Source organism: Nestor notabilis, unplaced genomic scaffold (assembly GCF_000696875.1).
Source record: "Nestor notabilis isolate BGI_N333 unplaced genomic scaffold, ASM69687v1 scaffold17117, whole genome shotgun sequence".
Lineage (NCBI taxonomy): Eukaryota > Metazoa > Chordata > Aves > Psittaciformes > Psittacidae > Nestor > Nestor notabilis.
The window spans coordinates 125145-130951 of record NW_009935333.1 but is presented as its reverse complement, the minus strand read 5'-3'; positions in this window follow the sequence as shown (position 1 = coordinate 130951).

Sequence of the window (5807 nt, the reverse complement as noted above, 5' to 3'; positions counted from 1 at the left end):
TCTTCTAACGAATATTCAAATGCATAGACAAAGTGGAACAGTTTCAGTGGGAAAGACTGGAGGATACTCGCCTTGGTGGGGAGAGAGGTGTCTGGGGGCTTTGCTGTGAGATGGGAGTTAAAATTCCCATCCTAACTCAGGATATGGAGGAGTTTGAACTGGAGTTCAAACTGAAAGCAAATATAATATCAATATCTACTGAGCTCCTGGCAAAGGCAAAGGGGGTGACAGTCCTTGATCCATGAGGTCATCTCAAAGCACTGCTGTTGACAGATTTAAGCAGAAGGACATTTAGCGTTTACTTTGTGGATCTTGTTACCTTGTGGATCTTCTTACAATAGGAACCAAAATTGCAAAAGATGGGCAAAAGAGCAAAAATTCTGATATTTAGCACACTTTATTAGGGGAAACTTAGACATCTGAAGAATCTAGGCTCTTCCAGACTCGTTGAACAAGGATTTTGAGTACCTCATTGCAGAATTAGTGACTCCTAATGTGTCATTAGGTGAGTGTGTCACTTCATGACCTGAAGCTTTCCAGATTTTACCTTGTTTGGTCTTTTTAAATTCTTCTTGCAGCTGTTCTCCAGTGACTTTTTCTGTTCCTTATGCTGCATCAGTCATACATCAAGTCCTGGCTACTCCCCAGTGGCTTTGCAGAGAACAATAACATAGGTTAGAAAATATGCCCACTCATATATTTTAATTGTTTGACTTTCCCCTATATCTCTCTGGAATATACCTCTACCTGTGTGTTTATTTACATATTAATATGCAAGCATTTGCAGACCCACATATTTAGCAGGACACAGAAACTAGGGAATAATCTGTAGATAGTGGAAGTATATCATTTTGATTTACAGTCTAACATTTAAATGTTTTGAGGTCAGACCTCTGAGCGAAAATAATTCACAACTGGATATACAGCTTGCACGGGCTGTACATTTATTGCCAACAAGTCCAACACAGATTGTTTTTTACGTGCCTGCTTTTTATTGCTTTAGATGCTGTTGCAGGATAGTTCACATAAACATTTATATAGGGTTTAGAAAACAGTTGTTAGCGAGGAGGAAGCTTTTTCTGTTTACACAGCCTCCGAACAAAGCCACTGCGCGGAGCTTCCTGTAATTGACATGTGGGTGGGTTTTTTTCAAGTCACTGACTGGAAGAAGTGAGTGTCTGAGATTTATTCCTGACAGGACTTAAATTACTGGTAGCCTGACACATTTGTGAACAATTACTAGACACTGAGGTGTTTAAAGTAATGGGTACTGTTTGCTCGAGGGATGGGGAAGTTTCAAAACCATTAAACCAAAACAATTTTCCATTTGATTAGTAAGAAGCAAATGCATACGTTTATTTTTTTCTAAAAGGCACACATATATTTCACTTCTTAAATAATTTTTCTCTCCACATGAATATGCTTAAAAATTCCCTTGATTTCCTTATCAGTAAGTTACCATTCATTTGTAAGAGCATTGGTTAGCTGAGCTTACAGTCAGCCCTGAACCTAACAGCTTGCAGTTTCCCAAAAGGTGAATCCACTCATGATGGCTCGATTAGAAAAGGATCTTATTGTTAAGTTGTCTGAAATAATAATATCTACTTTTTTGTCCTCCTTTTATTTTTCAATTTGAAAGAAGAAAAATGAAAAGCCCTAAAATTTACTGCTTTATCCATCTGACCATTAAGTAATTTTAAGTTTATTTTTCCATTTTATGGAAAATAAACTCTGCTTAATTCTCTCATAAATCTACACTACATTTATTCATTTATTTGTAACTCTTTGAAGTAAAAGTTGTATTTATTTCCAGCATTTGCATTCAGTGTCCATATGCAGTGACTCCTTCTTTTCCTCATTACAGAACCTGGGTCTAGGAAATGCGCTTCATCCTAAACCCCTAATTTTCTAGTAGAGACTCCTGTCACAAGTGGAATACAACATTGCCCTGGATTATTGAAGGTTTTTAGGAAGCATCCTGCATGCACACTGAACTGTGTACACACTTTTATCCCTCTTCCCTCATTAATCATGATCTGTTGTAGAGGTGCTGTCTCTGCAACTCATGTTATTCTGATCTTCTGTGACGTAAGTGAATAAAGATACTAAAACTACATACGTCTACTAATAGCCAAAATAAGAGATTTAGATGGGAAACATAAATCAGTATTTTAGAGAAGGCTAGTGAGCCTGCATCACTGCTGGTCTACCGATTAGAAGCCAGATTGTTCTTCCTGGCTGAGTCAATAAAAGTGTTTATACATGTCTTCAGTGCAACACGGCCACACAGAGAGCTGCAAGAAATGTTTGGAGTAGTGGTAAGTTAGGATGTGAAGCTGAGAGCATTGCTTGCACTGCTGTCGATCGAAGCACTCAGATACTCCAGGTCAGGTCGCCCAAAATCATGACATTGATTTAAGCATGCTAAGCTTTCACCAAAATCAATTTAAATTTCATCTCCCTTTTTAGTTATTCCTCCAGCCACAAGGATAAGGTGCTACTTTAAGGAGACAAAAAGGCAAACTGCTTATGTAGTGTCTCACAATAATGTAAACAATGCAAATGTGACAGTTTTTCCCATGGGCAGCTTACTACTTCACAAAATAAGGCTTTTCCTTATAGCTAGTTAATATTCTTCAGGAACGAAGATGCATCTGTGCATTTTTCTTGCCTTCCTGGAAGTACAGACTTCCAGATTTCATCAAGCACAGGTATTGTCAGAGCAGCTTAATTTGTTGCAAAAAGCCTGGACTCTCATTGCTGAATGAGAATTCCCATCCTTCACGTAGATTGTTCCTGAGTGCTGTTAGAAAATCCCTTTCTTGCCACAGCTTCCTCTTTGACAGCAACTTAAGAGGTGAACTGGGAACTACGTGGTTTTTTTTTTGGTTTTGCCATAGTATTGGGCAACTATGAAGACAGTAGATACAGCTTCAGCCTGTATAAATTACTGCCTGTCCACTGCTTACTGTAACACAGGCGTAATCAAGGTAGGATACATGGGAGATGTATTAATTGCTTGAACTTGTTTCCTGGCCTATCTTGAGACAGAAGTCAAGGACTCCCTGTCTTACATGCTGTAAAGGGACAGCGTTCAGACTTCAGTGGCTACCAGGCCAAAATTTTCTTTTAATGCACAATAGCAATACCTACTTGTATTTTACAGTCATGGAAAATAAAGACACTCTGTGTCTTTTAAATGTAATTTCCAAAGTGATTTGCACTGGCTTCATTATGGCCAGAGCTCCTGAAAATCTATCCCATATGCCCCATGTAGGACACTCTCCACCACCTCAGTCAGCTAAACCACTGTACGCTCTTCATTTGAACCCAAGTACAAGATTCTATAAACCCTACAAAGAAGGAGTTTTTATTCCCTAGTTCTTGTTTTCTGTGTCAGTTCTTGATGTATTGAGTAGTAAAACAATTTGTAGCATGCTGTTAGCACAAAAGAATGAAAAATAATACCAAAAATAAAACATGAAACTGCAATGAATGCATCTATTTTTACACATTGTGTTCTGTCTCAAGGAAATTTCAGAAGCTTCAGCAAAAGAACCCAAAACACTTTCAGGGTAGCAAATCACCATAGAGAGGCCTTTCTCTTGGTTTTGCAAATTTTCTTCTTCTTCTTGAGTATTTGGGAAGGGGAATGAGAAAAAAGAACTGCAGATGTTCCAAACTTTTTGTGGTCTTTTACAATTAGGGAGGGCGGTGCCTCTTCTGTAGACTAACTGTGTGCTGTTTTGCTCGCATATTCATAAATTTTTCTCGTTTGTGAGAGTCACTGAATAGAGCATGTGAATTGTTTTACCCAGTAGGTGGTGGAGCAATAATGAAGCATTGTGATTAACTAGTGTTGGAACATCTTATCTTCCTCACTGAGTGGGAGGCACCATTAGTAGTAAAAGTAATTACCTGTGTAGAACGTGCTGATTGCACTGAGTATCTACTCCATGACACAAAGAATGTCTTCTCAACTTTAGGGACTTTAAGAGATCTCCATTTGCTGCTAATTTCACATTTTAAGCAATAGCACATAATTCCTTTTGATTTTACTTTGGTGTCAAAATTACAAATAAAATCTGCAAGAGCTTTTTCTCCTCATCAAAATTCTGTCCTTGTCATTGGTAGCTACAAAAAGAGGATGATAGAGATACCACACAGAACTGGAAAAACAGAGAATGTTCCCCAGTGTGGCATCTGGACTTGCTTGCAGCTTGGGGGTGTCCTGCAGAATGAGAGTGTGGTGCCCTGATCTACCCAGCATGGGGTTACTCTACAAAAGTGATTAAGATGATGATTCAGAAACAGGACATCAGCATGGAGCACTGAGAGAAGGTCTCAGCTTACAAAAAGGGGGCTATGTGGGAGGCTGTTGCCACTGATACCATCAGCCACTTACAGGGTTATTCTCACAGAAGCCAATCTGTAGTATAATACACTCTGTCCTAAGGTCTGCATTTCAGAAGCATACATCCATCTGCCTGACGGTTTCCAGTAACTCAGGGAGTGAAATATTAAGATATGATGGAAATAAGCTGCTCTTTCTATCATAGAAAAATTGGCTTATTTTTTTATTTCACCTATAGATAGTACCTCTGGTAGATTTTGTATCTCACATAGCTGTGAAATTAAACCTTACTGTTCATCTCTACACTTTTAAACCCTTTTAGCTATTTTGAAAAGCTTATAAAAAGTCCTGGAATCCAAAGGGGCCCATGCCTTTTAGGATAAAAAAGAAAACTGAGTGCATTTGTGGGTTTTTTCTAGATCTGATTCAAAGCCTGTTGGAAACACAACAAAGAGATTCTCACTGATTTTTCAGATTAATATCCGGGGCTTGAACATAATGTCTAACATAAATGCAATGCTGCTACACTCCTGAAAAGCACCTAAGCAGCGCTGTAATAACATGAGGGTTAGGTGATTGCATTGGGCAATGTTTGTAGACAGGTAGAGGTAATTAAGGTAATTGACAGCAGAGAAAAAGCCTTGTGAAGGGCCTGTGTTTTCTCTGTTCTCTCTATTACTTTCTGTAGGCATTTCCTTTGGTTATTTTGGAAGGATATGAGGTCATAGTGATTGGAGACAGGCGGAAACTTTAATGAAGGTGACAAACTGTCACTGCATTGATTGCTTATTTCTCTATCATGTATGATCTCTTCCACCTATAAAATGACAACATTTGTTTAAGGAAGGGTATGGTTTTAGTCAACAGCCTTAACTTCAGATTTTTTTCAGAAGCTTTTGCCAGTTTTTTTGCTACAAACACAGTTTGTAAATGGTGTTTCTAATTTATTTTGCTTTAAGTCTCCTGAGGCGACTGGGTTTTTAAATCTCTCTCTGAATTACACTGACATGCTTTTCTCTTAAGTATTTACTTTTTCTTGTGTGCTTTTTTTATAATCTGTGATACATTTTACTCATGTTATATATCAATAGGGTCCTGGGTGAGCTACATGTGACTATGGCTGAAAGTTTGAGGAGTAAGTTTAGGAGTGTGGAGATTTTAAATTGCTGGAGCCACAATAGTGGAAATAGTTTTAAATAATCAGAAAAAAAATCAGCTAGTGATGTTATGACTAAAGTAAGCCCAGATAGTGATCAGCGCCATGTGTTGGGTAGATCAGGGCACCACAATCCCATTCTTTCTTTGCAGAAGTGAAGGCAACGTTTTCCTTCGGTATTAGTATCCGTGGGCTTGGTTTAGCTTGATTAAAAATAAATGAGAAGTCAAAAAGAGTATCATTCTAAATGAGTAAGATCAACCTAGTTTTGTGCAGAGCTGTGCAACTGCATGTTTT